At 49.0% G+C, this 13,193-nt stretch overlaps 14 non-coding genes across 14 annotated transcripts; all 14 read right to left on the bottom strand.

Moving 5' to 3' along the window:
- Nucleotides 1-654: 654 nt before the first annotated feature.
- On the bottom strand, nt 655-727 carry trnak-uuu. Its single transcript has one exon. It is a non-coding gene; the product is annotated as a tRNA-Lys (tRNA).
- Nucleotides 728-2,147: 1,420 nt separating this feature from the next.
- trnas-uga lies at nt 2,148-2,228 on the bottom strand. Its single transcript has one exon. It is a non-coding gene; the product is annotated as a tRNA-Ser (tRNA).
- A 268-nt stretch (nt 2,229-2,496) lies between these two features.
- trnas-aga lies at nt 2,497-2,578 on the bottom strand. The gene has a single exon. It is a non-coding gene; the product is annotated as a tRNA-Ser (tRNA).
- Nucleotides 2,579-3,313: 735 nt separating this feature from the next.
- trnak-uuu lies at nt 3,314-3,386 on the bottom strand. Its single transcript has one exon. It is a non-coding gene; the product is annotated as a tRNA-Lys (tRNA).
- A 1,422-nt stretch (nt 3,387-4,808) lies between these two features.
- On the bottom strand, nt 4,809-4,889 carry trnas-uga. The gene has a single exon. It is a non-coding gene; the product is annotated as a tRNA-Ser (tRNA).
- A 262-nt stretch (nt 4,890-5,151) lies between these two features.
- Nucleotides 5,152-5,232, bottom strand: trnas-aga. The gene has a single exon. It is a non-coding gene; the product is annotated as a tRNA-Ser (tRNA).
- A 730-nt stretch (nt 5,233-5,962) lies between these two features.
- Nucleotides 5,963-6,035, bottom strand: trnak-uuu. Its single transcript has one exon. It is a non-coding gene; the product is annotated as a tRNA-Lys (tRNA).
- A 1,414-nt stretch (nt 6,036-7,449) lies between these two features.
- Nucleotides 7,450-7,530, bottom strand: trnas-uga. Its single transcript has one exon. It is a non-coding gene; the product is annotated as a tRNA-Ser (tRNA).
- A 259-nt stretch (nt 7,531-7,789) lies between these two features.
- trnas-aga lies at nt 7,790-7,870 on the bottom strand. Its single transcript has one exon. It is a non-coding gene; the product is annotated as a tRNA-Ser (tRNA).
- Nucleotides 7,871-8,599: 729 nt separating this feature from the next.
- trnak-uuu lies at nt 8,600-8,672 on the bottom strand. The gene has a single exon. It is a non-coding gene; the product is annotated as a tRNA-Lys (tRNA).
- Nucleotides 8,673-10,096: 1,424 nt separating this feature from the next.
- On the bottom strand, nt 10,097-10,178 carry trnas-uga. The gene has a single exon. It is a non-coding gene; the product is annotated as a tRNA-Ser (tRNA).
- A 259-nt stretch (nt 10,179-10,437) lies between these two features.
- Nucleotides 10,438-10,517, bottom strand: trnas-aga. The gene has a single exon. It is a non-coding gene; the product is annotated as a tRNA-Ser (tRNA).
- A 735-nt stretch (nt 10,518-11,252) lies between these two features.
- trnak-uuu lies at nt 11,253-11,325 on the bottom strand. The gene has a single exon. It is a non-coding gene; the product is annotated as a tRNA-Lys (tRNA).
- A 1,768-nt stretch (nt 11,326-13,093) lies between these two features.
- Nucleotides 13,094-13,175, bottom strand: trnas-aga. The gene has a single exon. It is a non-coding gene; the product is annotated as a tRNA-Ser (tRNA).
- Between the last annotated feature and the right edge of the window lie 18 nt (nt 13,176-13,193).

The raw sequence follows: 13,193 nt of genomic DNA, 5'->3' as shown, positions 1-13,193 counted from the left end.
GTGATGTTCCAAGTGCTTGAATCTACAAAGATAAGTCCGAATAAAACACCACAGTCCAGAAATGGTGATCGCCAGCAGATTTGTAAAGTGAAAGGCTGTTTGCTTGCCATGCTGCCTCTTTTATACCGTTTTTCCTGTTTCCTGTCATGTGATCAGTCACATGTACACACGTCCAAATGCGTAAGAGGAAGAAAATGGCCAAGACCACATGGAAACCTGGTAAAATTCAAAAATACATCAAATCACACTGAGCAGGTTAAAACATGTAACCCTATGTACTACATGTAGCTGCTGTTCTTACTATGCCAAAATGTGACGACCAATTTGAACTAACCCAGTTACTTAATTAACTGGTTCTTATTATTTGGGATTTAAGACAGGTGTGGGGCTATCCTCACTTGAAAGAGTTATTTGGAAAGCTGTGAGTCTTTTGAAAAATGTGCATTCTTCTTAAAAAATTTTTTTAAGAACAATCTTGAGGAATAAGATGAAAGCAATGTTTAGAAGATGCTGGCCCTGCAGCAGGAGGAACAGCGGTACCAACTAGGAGAACTGAGACTCACTCAGTTGACTTCATGAGCACTCTTTCCCAACGAGCTGACTCGGGTGTGCCGAGCTAGGGATATGGAGGCCGCCATCAATAGGATTGCCTCGCGCCCGAACAGGGACTTGAACCCTGGACCCTCAGATTAAAAGTCTGATGCTCTACCGACTGAGCTATCCAGGCTCCGGCTCAATCTGCCGGCTTGTTACTTGTTAGTATATAACGTATCCACAAAGCGCCGAGGTGAAGCCTGCAAAAAGCGGAATTGCGGAAGAGAGAGCAAAGACCGTGGAAGGTACAATTATCGGCACCAAATACTAAAGTCAAAGGGCAATCGCCATCCGTAGTTGGCAAGGTTCGCACCAGCACCGGATGAGGTGGCAAAAAAACATGGGAGAGAAGATCGTTGCCTGTTGGCAAAAGCCTGCCGTGACCAGTTCGAACCGGGGTTGCTGCGCCACAGCGCAGAGTACTAACCACTATACGATCACGGCACGCCACTGAGCCTCAGTGGTGAGAAGGGCTGGAAGCATTGGTCCGGGGCAGAGAGGGAGGAGAAAGAAAAAAAAATAACACAGCCCTTTCTCTTCTGCATGCAGGCGAACACTCTGCCACGACTACGGAGATCAGGCTTCACATTGAGGACAAAGCAGGCTGAAAAAGTGGATGGGGTTTTTCAGTGCTGAGCCTGGAGTCCCACATGACTGCACTTTTGCCGCTTCGGCCCAGTTGACCGAAAACTTGATGGTTGCTAGCGATCCTGGGTGGCAAAACAGCTTCGGTAGTAAGCCTCAGTACCCCTTAAACTAAAGCACAATATCTCGGTTAATTCACCAACTTCATTTGCTTCAATTCACAGATTCAAGCCCCTTAAAAATAGACGTCGCTCTGCGAAGGCAATGTTTGGACATGTCTGTAGCCAAGCAAGGGAATTAGCTCAAATGGTAGAGCGCTCGCTTAGCATGCGAGAGGTAGTGGGATCGATGCCCGCATTCTCCAAGCTTGGGTCCGCTCTTTTAAGCTCACTTCCCTACAGAGACAGCCTGCGCATGACGGCAACCAATCTAAGCACCCCCTGAAAGCGTTTTTGACTGACTGCTGCCAAAAGATTCTTCAGACAGGGTCTAAAACAGAGTCAGAGGGCTAACCACTACACCATGTAACCTAGCTAGGGCCGTTTGGGCTCAGAGACAACCAATTTGAAGTAACCCATTTGCTGAATTAACTGGTTCTTATTCTTTGGCATTTAAGAGAGATGTGGGGCTATCCTCACTTTAAAGAGCTATTTTGTAAGTTTTGAGTCTTTTCAAAAATGCGCGTTCTTTTCACGTTTCTTTAAGAACAATCTTGAGTAATAAGATGAGAGCATTGTTTAGAAGATGCTGGCCCTGCAGCAGGAGGCCGCCATCGATAGGACTGCCTTTCGCCCAAACAGGCACTTGAACCCTGGACCCTCAGATTAAAATTCTGATGCTCTACCGACTGAGCTACCGGGCTCAGACCACCAACTTGATACTCGTATCAACAAAGCGCCGTTGTGCAGCCTGCAAAACAGGAAGTGTGAAGAGAGCAAAGACCGTGGAAGATGCAATTGGTCGCAACTCGTAGTCGGCAGGGTTCGAACCTGCGCGGGAGACCCCAATGGATTTCAAGTCCATCGCCTTAACCTCTCGGCCACGACTACACCGACCTGCTGCCCTCCAGGTCCGTTGACTGCAGGAAGAAAGCAGAATAGACCGCCAGCGAGCTTCAGACACAATGTCCAGCTGAAGGGTGAGGTGGCAAATAGGAGTCTGAGGGCAAAAGCGGCGAGAGACCGGATTGGAAGCGGGGTTGCTGCGCGGCCACAGCGCAGGGTACTGACCACTGAAGATGACGGCGTGCTACAGTCCAAGGGATTCAAAAAGTCCCGCGACTTGTTTATGCAATGCAGCGGGCGGAGACGCAAAAAGCGTAGTCGGCAGGATTCGAACCTGCGCGGGGAGACCCCAATGGATTTCTAGTCCATCGCCTTAACCACTCGGCCACGACTACTGCAACACCGAGTAGAGAGGGGTCCCACTGGGGGGGGTTTCCATAGCACCGCACACGTTTCCAGCCGTGTATAATGCAATCCAAGTGATGTTCCAAGTGCTTGAATCTACAAAGATAAGTCGAATAAAACACCACAGTCCAGAAATGGTGATCGCCAGCAGATTTGTAAAGTGAAAGGCTGTTTGCTTGCCATGCTGCCTCTTTTATACCGTTTTTCCTGTTTCCTGTCATGTGATCAGTCACATGTACACACGTCCAAATGCGTAAGAGGAAGAAAATGGCCAAGACCACATGGAAACCTGGTAAAATTCAAAAATACATCAAATCACACTGAGCAGGTTAAAACATGTAACCCTATGTACTACATGTAGCTGCTGTTCTTACTATGCCAAAATGTGACGACCAATTTGAACTAACCCAGTTACTTAATTAACTGGTTCTTATTATTTGGGATTTAAGACAGGTGTGGGGCTATCCTCACTTGAAAGAGTTATTTGGAAAGCTGTGAGTCTTTTGAAAAATGTGCATTCTTCTTAAAAAATTTTTTAAGAACAATCTTGAGAATAAGATGAAAGCAATGTTTAGAAGATGCTGGCCCTGCAGCAGGAGGAACAGCGGTACCAACTAGGAGAACTGAGACTCACTCAGTTGACTTCATGAGCACTCTTTCCCAACGAGCTGACTCGGGTGTGCCGAGCTAGGGATATGGAGGCCGCCATCAATAGGATTGCCTCGCGCCCGAACAGGGACTTGAACCCTGGACCCTCAGATTAAAAGTCTGATGCTCTACCGACTGAGCTATCCAGGCTCCGGCTCAATCTGCCGGCTTGTTACTTGTTAGTATATAACGTATCCACAAAGCGCCGAGGTGAAGCCTGCAAAAAGCGGAATTGCGGAAGAGAGAGCAAAGACCGTGGAAGGTACAATTATCGGCACCAAATACTAAAGTCAAAGGGCAATCGCCATCCGTAGTTGGCAAGGTTCGCACCAGCACCGGATGAGGTGGCAAAAAACATGGGAGAGAAGATCGTTGCCTGTTGGCAAAAGCCTGCCGTGACCCGGTTCGAACCGGGGTTGCTGCGGCCACAGCATGAGTACTAACCACTATACGATCACGGCACGCCACTGAGCCTCAGTGGTGAGAAGGGCTGGAAGCATTGGTCCGGGGCAGAGAGGAGGAGAAAGAAAAAAATAACACAGCCCTTTCTCTTCTGCATGCAGGCGAACACTCTGCCACGACTACGGAGATCAGGCTTCACATTGAGGACAAAGCAGGCTGAAAAGTGGATGGGGTTTTTCAGTGCTGAGCCTGGAGTCCCACATGACTGCACTTTGCCGCTTCTCGGCCCAGTTGACCGAAAACTTGATGGTTGCTAGCGATCCTGGGTGGCAAAACAGCTTCGGTAGTAAGCCTCAGTACCCCTTAAACTAAAGCACAATATCTCGGTTAATTCACCAACTTCATTTGCTTCAATTCACAGATTCAAGCCCCTTAAAAATAGGCGTCGCTCTGCGAGAGCAATGTTTGGACATGTCTGTAGCCAAGCAAGGGAATTTAGCTCAAATGGTAGAGGCGCTCGCTTAGCATGCGAGAGGTAGTGGGATCGATGCCCGCATTCTCCAAGCTTGGGTCCGCTCTTTTAAGCTCACTTCCCTACAGAGACAGCCTGCGCATGGCGGCAACCAATCTAAGCACCCCTGAAAGCGTTTTTGACTGACTGCTGCCAAAAGATTCTTCAGACAGGGTCTAAAACAGAGTCCAGAGGGCTAACCACTACACCATGTAACCCTAGCTAGGGCCGTTTGGGCTCAGAGACAACCAATTTGAAGTAACCCATTTGCTGAATTAACTGGTTCTTATTCTTTGGCATTTAAGAGAGATGTGGGGCTATCCTCACTTTAAAGAGCTATTTTGTAAGTTTTGAGTCTTTTCAAAAATGCGCGTTCTTTTCACGTTTCTTTAAGAACAATCTTGAGTAATAAGATGAGAGCATTGTTTAGAAGATGCTGGCCCTGCAGCAGGAGGCCGCCATCGATAGGACTGCCTTTCGCCCAACAGGCACTTGAACCCTGGACCCTCAGATTAAAATTCTGATGCTCTACCGACTGAGCTACCGGGCTCAGACCACCAACTTGATACTCGTATCAACAAAGCGCCGTTGTGCAGCCTGCAAAACAGGAAGTGTGGAAGAGAGAGCAAAGACCGTGGAAGATGCAATTGGTCGCAACTCGTAGTCGGCAGGGTTCGAACCTGCGCGGGAGACCCCAATGGATTTCAAGTCCATCGCCTTAACCTCTCGGCCACGACTACACCGACCTGCTGCCCTCCAGGTCCGTTGACTGCAGGAAGAAAGCAGAATAGACCGCCAGCGAGCTTCAGACACAATGTCCAGCTGAAGGGTGAGGTGGCAAATAGGAGTCTGAGGGCAAAAGGCGGCGAGACCGGATTGGAAGCGGGGTTGCTGCGGCCACAGCGCAGGGTACTGACCACTGAAGATGACGGCGTGCTACAGTCAAGGGATTCAAAAAGTCCCGCGACTTGTTTATGCAATGCAGCGGGCGGAGCGCAAAAGCGTAGTCGGCAGGATTCGAACCTGCGCGGGAGACCCCAATGGATTTCTAGTCCATCGCCTTAACCACTCGGCCACGACTACTGCAACACCGAGTAGAGAGGGTCCCACTGGGGTTTCCATAGCACCGCACGTTTCCAGCCGTGTATAATGCAATCCAAGTGATGTTCCAAGTGCTTGAATCTACAAAGATAAGTCCGAATAAAACACCACAGTCCAGAAATGGTGATCGCCAGCAGATTTGTAAAGTGAAAGGCTGTTTGCTTGCCATGCTGCCTCTTTTATACCCGTTTTTCCTGTTTCCTGTCATGTGATCAGTCACATGTACACACGTCCAAATGCGTAAGAGGAAGAAAATGGCCAAGACCACATGGAAACCTGGTAAAATTCAAAAATACATCAAATCACACTGAGCAGGTTAAAACATGTAACCCTATGTACTACATGTAGCTGCTGTTCTTACTATGCCAAAATGTGACGACCAATTTGAACTAACCCAGTTACTTAATTAACTGGTTCTTATTATTTGGGATTTAAGACAGGTGTGGGGCTATCCTCACTTGAAAGAGTTATTTGGAAAGCTGTGAGTCTTTTGAAAAATGTGCATTCTTCTTAAAAATTTTTTTAAGAACAATCTTGAGAATAAGATGAAAGCAATGTTTAGAAGATGCTGGCCCTGCAGCAGGAGGAACAGCGGTACCAACTAGGAGAACTGAGACTCACTCAGTTGACTTCATGAGCACTCTTTCCCAACGAGCTGACTCGGGTGTGCCGAGCTAGGGATATGGAGGCCGCCATCAATAGGATTGCCTCGCGCCCGAACAGGGACTTGAACCCTGGACCCTCAGATTAAAAGTCTGATGCTCTACCGACTGAGCTATCCAGGCTCCGGCTCAATCTGCCGGCTTGTTACTTGTTAGTATATAACGTATCCACAAAGCGCCGAGGTGAAGCCTGCAAAAGCGGAATTGCGGAAGAGAGAGCAAAGACCGTGGAAGGTACAATTATCGGCACCAAATACTAAAGTCAAAGGGCAATCGCCATCCGTAGTTGGCAAGGTTCGCACCAGCACCGGATGAGGTGGCAAAAAACATGGGAGAGAAGATCGTTGCCTGTTGGCAAAAGCCTGCCGTGACCAGTTCGAACCGGGGTTGCTGCGGCCACAGCGCAGAGTACTAACCACTATACGATCACGGCACGCCACTGAGCCTCAGTGGTGAGAAGGGCTGGAAGCATTGGTCCGGGGCAGAGAGGAGGAGAAAGAAAAAAATAACACAGCCCTTTCTCTTCTGCATGCAGGCGAACACTCTGCCACGACTACGGAGATCAGGCTTCACATTGAGGACAAAGCAGGCTGAAAAGTGGATGGGGTTTTTCAGTGCTGAGCCTGGAGTCCCACATGACTGCACTTTTGCGCTTCTCGGCCCAGTTGACCGAAAACTTGATGGTTGCTAGCGATCCTGGGTGGCAAAACAGCCGGTAGTAAGCCTCAGTACCCCTTAAACTAAAGCACAATATCTCGGTTAATTCACCAACTTCATTTGCTTCAATTCACAGATTCAAGCCCCCTTAAAAATAGGCGTCGCTCTGCGAAGGCAATGTTTGGACATGTCTGTAGCCAAGCAAGGGAATTAGCTCAAATGGTAGAGCGCTCGCAGCATGCGAGAGGTAGTGGGATCGATGCCCGCATTCTCCAAGCTTGGGTCCGCTCTTTTAAGCTCACTTCCCTACAGAGACAGCCTGCGCATGACGGCAACCAATCTAAGCACCCCTGAAAGCGTTTTTGACTGACTGCTGCCAAAAGATTCTTCAGACAGGGTCTAAAACAGAGTCAGAGGGCTAACCACTACACCATGTAACCCTAGCTAGGGCCGTTTGGGCTCAGAGACAACCAATTTGAAGTAACCCATTTGCTGAATTAACTGGTTCTTATTCTTTGGCATTTAAGAGAGATGTGGGGCTATCCTCACTTTAAAGAGCTATTTTGTAAGTTTTGAGTCTTTTCAAAAATGCGCGTTCTTTTCACGTTTCTTTAAGAACAATCTTGAGTAATAAGATGAGAGCATTGTTTAGAAGATGCTGGCCCTGCAGCAGGAGGCCGCCATCGATAGGACTGCCTTTCGCCCAAACAGGCACTTGAACCCTGGACCCTCAGATTAAAATTCTGATGCTCTACCGACTGAGCTACCGGGCTCAGACCACCAACTTGATACTCGTATCAACAAAGCGCCGTTGTGCAGCCTGCAAAACAGGAAGTGTGGAAGAGAGCAAAGACCGTGGAAGATGCAATTGGTCGCAACTCGTAGTCGGCAGGGGTCGAACCTGCGCGGGAGACCCCAATGGATTTCAAGTCCATCGCCTTAACCTCTCGGCCACGACTACACCGACCTGCTGCCCTCCAGGTCCGTTGACTGCAGGAAGAAAGCAGAATAGACCGCCAGCGAGCTTCAGACACAATGTCCAGCTGAAGGGAGGTGGCAAATAGGAGTCTGAGGGCAAAAAGCGGCGAGACCGGATTGGAAGCGGGGTTGCTGCGGCCACAACGCAGGGTACTGACCACTGAAGATGACGGCGTGCTACAGTCAAGGGATTCAAAAAGTCCCGCGACTTGTTTATGCAATGCAGCGGGCGGAGCAAAAAGCGTAGTCGGCAGGATTCGAACCTGCGCGGGAGACCCCAATGGATTTCTAGTCCATCGCCTTAACCACTCGGCCACGACTACTGCAACACCGAGTAGAGAGGGTCCCACTGGGGGGTTTCCATAGCACCGCACGTTTCCAGCCGTGTATAATGCAATCCAAGTGATGTTCCAAGTGCTTGAATCTACAAAGATAAGTCGAATAAAACACCACAGTCCAGAAATGGTGATCGCCAGCAGATTTGTAAAGTGAAAGGCTGTTTGCTTGCCATGCTGCCTCTTTTATACCGTTTTTCCTGTTTCCTGTCATGTGATCAGTCACATGTACACACGTCCAAATGCGTAAGAGGAAGAAAATGGCCAAGACCACATGGAAACCTGGTAAAATTCAAAAATACATCAAATCACACTGAGCAGGTTAAAACATGTAACCCTATGTACTACATGTAGCTGCTGTTCTTACTATGCCAAAATGTGACGACCAATTTGAACTAACCCAGTTACTTAATTAACTGGTTCTTATTATTTGGGATTTAAGACAGGTGTGGGGCTATCCTCACTTGAAAGAGTTATTTGGAAAGCTGTGAGTCTTTTGAAAAATGTGCATTCTTCTTAAAATTTTTTTAAGAACAATCTTGAGAATAAGATGAAAGCAATGTTTAGAAGATGCTGGCCCTGCAGCAGGAGGAACAGCGGTACCAACTAGGAGAACTGAGACTCACTCAGTTGACTTCATGAGCACTCTTTCCCAACGAGCTGACTCGGGTGTGCCGAGCTAGGGATATGGAGGCCGCCATCAATAGGATTGCCTCGCGCCCGAACAGGGACTTGAACCCTGGACCCTCAGATTAAAAGTCTGATGCTCTACCGACTGAGCTATCCAGGCTCCGGCTCAATCTGCCGGCTTGTTACTTGTTAGTATATAACGTATCCACAAAGCGCCGAGGTGAAGCCTGCAAAAGCGGAATTGCGGAAGAGAGAGCAAAGACCGTGGAAGGTACAATTATCGGCACCAAATACTAAAGTCAAAGGGCAATCGCCATCCGTAGTTGGCAAGGTTCGCACCAGCACCGGATGAGGTGGCAAAAAAACATGGGAGAGAAGATCGTTGCCTGTTGGCAAAAGCCTGCCGTGACCAGTTCGAACCGGGGTTGCTGCGGCCACAGCGCAGAGTACTAACCACTATCACGATCACGGCACGCCACTGAGCCTCAGTGGTGAGAAGGGCTGGAAGCATTGGTCGGGGCAGAGAGGAGGAGAAAGAAAAAAAAAATAACACAGCCCTTTCTCTTCTGCATGCAGGCGAACACTCTGCCACGACTACGGAGATCAGGAAGCTTCACATTGAGGACAAAGCAGGCTGAAAAGTGGATGGGGTTTTTCAGTGCTGAGCCTGGAGTCCCACATGACTGCACTTTTGCGCTTCTCGGCCCAGTTGACCGAAAACTTGATGGTTGCTAGCGATCCTGGGTGGCAAAACAGCCGGTAGTAAGCCTCAGTACCCCTTAAACTAAAGCACAATATCTCGGTTAATTCACCAACTTCATTTGCTTCAATTCACAGATTCAAGCCCCTTAAAAATAGGCGTCGCTCTGCGAAGGCAATGTTTGGACATGTCTGTAGCCAAGCAAGGGAATTAGCTCAAATGGTAGGCGCTCGCTTAGCATGCGAGAGGTAGTGGGATCGATGCCCGCATTCTCCAAGCTTGGGTCCGCTCTTTTAAGCTCACTTCCCTACAGAGACAGCCTGCGCATGGCGGCAACCAATCTAAGCACCCCTGAAAGCGTTTTTGACTGACTGCTGCCAAAAGATTCTTCAGACAGGGTCTAAAACAGAGTCAGAGGGCTAACCACTACACCATGTAACCCCTAGCTAGGGCCGTTTGGGCTCAGAGACAACCAATTTGAAGTAACCCATTTGCTGAATTAACTGGTTCTTATTCTTTGGCATTTAAGAGAGATGTGGGGCTATCCTCACTTTAAAGAGCTATTTTGTAAGTTTTGAGTCTTTTCAAAAATGCGCGTTCTTTTCACGTTTCTTTAAGAACAATCTTGAGTAATAAGATGAGAGCATTGTTTAGAAGATGCTGGCCCTGCAGCAGGAGGCCGCCATCGATAGGACTGCCTTTCGCCCAAACAGGCACTTGAACCCTGGACCCTCAGATTAAAATTCTGATGCTCTACCGACTGAGCTACCCGGGCTCAGACCACCAACTTGATACTCGTATCAACAAAGCGCCGTTGTGCAGCCTGCAAAACAGGAAGTGTGAAGAGAGAGCAAAGACCGTGGAAGATGCAATTGGTCGCAACTCGTAGTCGGCAGGGTTCGAACCTGCGCGGGAAGACCCCAATGGATTTCAAGTCCATCGCCTTAACCTCTCGGCCACGACTACACCGACCTGCTGCCCTCCAGGTCCGTTGACTGCAGGAAGAAAGCAGAATAGACCGCCAGCGAGCTTCAGACACAATGTCCAGCTGAAGGGTGAGGTGGCAATAGGAGTCTGAGGGCAAAAGCGGCGAGACCCGGATTGGAAGCGGGGTTGCTGCGGCCACAACGCAGGTACTGACCACTGAAGATGACGGCGTGCTACAGTCAAGGGATTCAAAAAGTCCGCGACTTGTTTATGCAATGCAGCGGGCGGAGCGCAAAAGCGTAGTCGGCAGGATTCGAACCTGCGCGGGAGACCCCAATGGATTTCTAGTCCATCGCCTTAACCACTCGCCACGACTACTGCAACACCGAGTAGAGAGGGGTCCCACTGGGGGGGGGTTTCCATAGCACCGCACGTTTCCAGCCGTGTATAATGCAATCCAAGTGATGTTCCAAGTGCTTGAATCTACAAAGATAAGTCGAATAAAACACCACAGTCCAGAAATGGTGATCGCCAGCAGATTTGTAAAGTGAAAGGCTGTTTGCTTGCCATGCTGCCTCTTTTATACCGTTTTTCCTGTTTCCTGTCATGTGATCAGTCACATGTACACACGTCCAAATGCGTAAGAGGAAGAAAATGGCCAAGACCACATGGAAACCTGGTAAAATTCAAAAATACATCAAATCACACTGAGCAGGTTAAAACATGTAACCCTATGTACTACATGTAGCTGCTGTTCTTACTATGCCAAAATGTGACGACCAATTTGAACTAACCCAGTTACTTAATTAACTGGTTCTTATTATTTGGGATTTAAGACAGGTGTGGGGCTATCCTCACTTGAAAGAGTTATTTGGAAAGCTGTGAGTCTTTTGAAAAATGTGCATTCTTCTTAAAAAATTTTTTTAAGAACAATCTTGAGAATAAGATGAAAGCAATGTTTAGAAGATGCTGGCCCTGCAGCAGGAGGAACAGCGGTACCAACTAGGAGAACTGAGACTCACTCAGTTGACTTCATGAGCACTCTTTCCCAACGAGCTGACTCGGGTGTGCCGAGCTAGGGATATGGAGGCCGCCATCAATAGGATTGCCTCGCGCCCGAACAGGGACTTGAACCCTGGACCCTCAGATTAAAAGTCTGATGCTCTACCGACTGAGCTATCCAGGCTCCGGCTCAATCTGCCGGCTTGTTACTTGTTAGTATATAACGTATCCACAAAGCGCCGAGGTGAAGCCTGCAAAAGCGGAATTGCGGAAGAGAGAGCAAAGACCGTGGAAGGTACAATTATCGGCACCAAATACTAAAGTCAAAGGGCAATCGCCATCCGTAGTTGGCAAGGTTCGCACCAGCACCGGATGAGGTGGCAAAAAACATGGGAGAGAAGATCGTTGCCTGTTGGCAAAAGCCTGCCGTGACCGGTTCGAACCGGGGTTGCTGCGGCCACAGCGCAGAGTACTAACCACTATCACGATCACGGCACGCCACTGAGCCTCAGTGGTGAGAAGGGCTGGAAGCATTGGTCCGGGGCAGAGAGGAGGAGAAAGAAAAAAATAACACAGCCCTTTCTCTTCTGCATGCAGGCGAACACTCTGCCACGACTACGGAGATCAGGCTTCACATTGAGGACAAAGCAGGCTGAAAAGTGGATGGGGTTTTTCAGTGCTGAGCCTGGAGTCCCACATGACTGCACTTTTGCCGCTTCTCGGCCCAGTTGACCGAAAACTTGATGGTTGCTAGCGATCCTGGGTGGCAAAACAGCCCGGTAGTAAGCCTCAGTACCCCTTAAACTAAAGCACAATATCTCGGTTAATTCACCAACTTCATTTGCTTCAATTCACAGATTCAAGCCCCTTAAAAATAGGCGTCGCTCTGCGAAAGGCAATGTTTGGACATGTCTGTAGCCAAGCAAGGGAATTAGCTCAAATGGTAGGCGCTCGCTAAGCAGCATGCGAGAGGTAGTGGGATCGATGCCCGCATTCTCCAAGCTTGGGTCCGCTCTTTTAAGCTCACTTCCCTACAGAGACAGCCTGCGCATGGCGGCAACCAATCTAAGCACCCCTGAAAGCGTTTTTGACTGACTGCTGCCAAAAGATTCTTCAGACAGGGTCTAAAACAGAGTCAGAGGGCTAACCACTACACCATGTAACCCTAGCTAGGGCCGTTTGGGCTCAGAGACAACCAATTTGAAGTAACCCATTTGCTGAATTAACTGGTTCTTATTCTTTGGCATTTAAGAGAGATGTGGGGCTATCCTCACTTTAAAGAGCTATTTTGTAAGTTTTGAGTCTTTTCAAAAATGCGCGTTCTTTTCACGTTTCTTTAAGAACAATCTTGAGTAATAAGATGAGAGCATTGTTTAGAAGATGCTGGCCCTGCAGCAGGAGGCCGCCATCGATAGGACTGCTGCCTTTCGCCCAAACAGGCACTTGAACCCTGGACCCTCAGATTAAAATTCTGATGCTCTACCGACTGAGCTACCGGGCTCAGACCACCAACTTGATACTCGTATCAACAAAGCGCCGTTGTGCAGCCTGCAAAACAGGAAGTGTGGAAGAGAGAGCAAAGACCGTGGAAGATGCAATTGGTCGCAACTCGTAGTCGGCAGGGTTCGAACCTGCGCGGGAGACCCCAATGGATTTCAAGTCCATCGCCTTAACCTCTCGCCCACGACTACACCGACCTGCTGCCCTCCAGGTCCGTTGACTGCAGGAAGAAAGCAGAATAGACCGCCAGCGAGCTTCAGACACAATGTCCAGCTGAAGGGTGAGGTGGCAAATAGGAGTCTGAGGGCAAAAGGCGGCGAGACCGGATTGGAAGCGGGGTTGCTGCGGCCACAGCGCAGGGTACTGACCACTGAAGATGACGGCGTGCTACAGTCAAGGGATTCAAAAAGTCCCGCGACTTGTTTATGCAATGCAGCGGGCGGAGCGCAAAGCGTAGTCGGCAGGATTCGAACCTGCGCGGGGAGACCCCAATGGATTTCTAGTCCATCGCCTTAACCACTCGGCCACGACTACTGCAACACCGAGTAGAGA

The sequence above is a fragment of the Puntigrus tetrazona genome, chromosome 4, assembly GCF_018831695.1.
Source record: "Puntigrus tetrazona isolate hp1 chromosome 4, ASM1883169v1, whole genome shotgun sequence".
NCBI classification, from domain to species: Eukaryota; Metazoa; Chordata; class Actinopteri; order Cypriniformes; family Cyprinidae; genus Puntigrus; species Puntigrus tetrazona.
The sequence above is the reverse complement of the archived record's forward strand: the minus strand, read 5'-3'. Positions and strand labels throughout refer to the sequence as shown.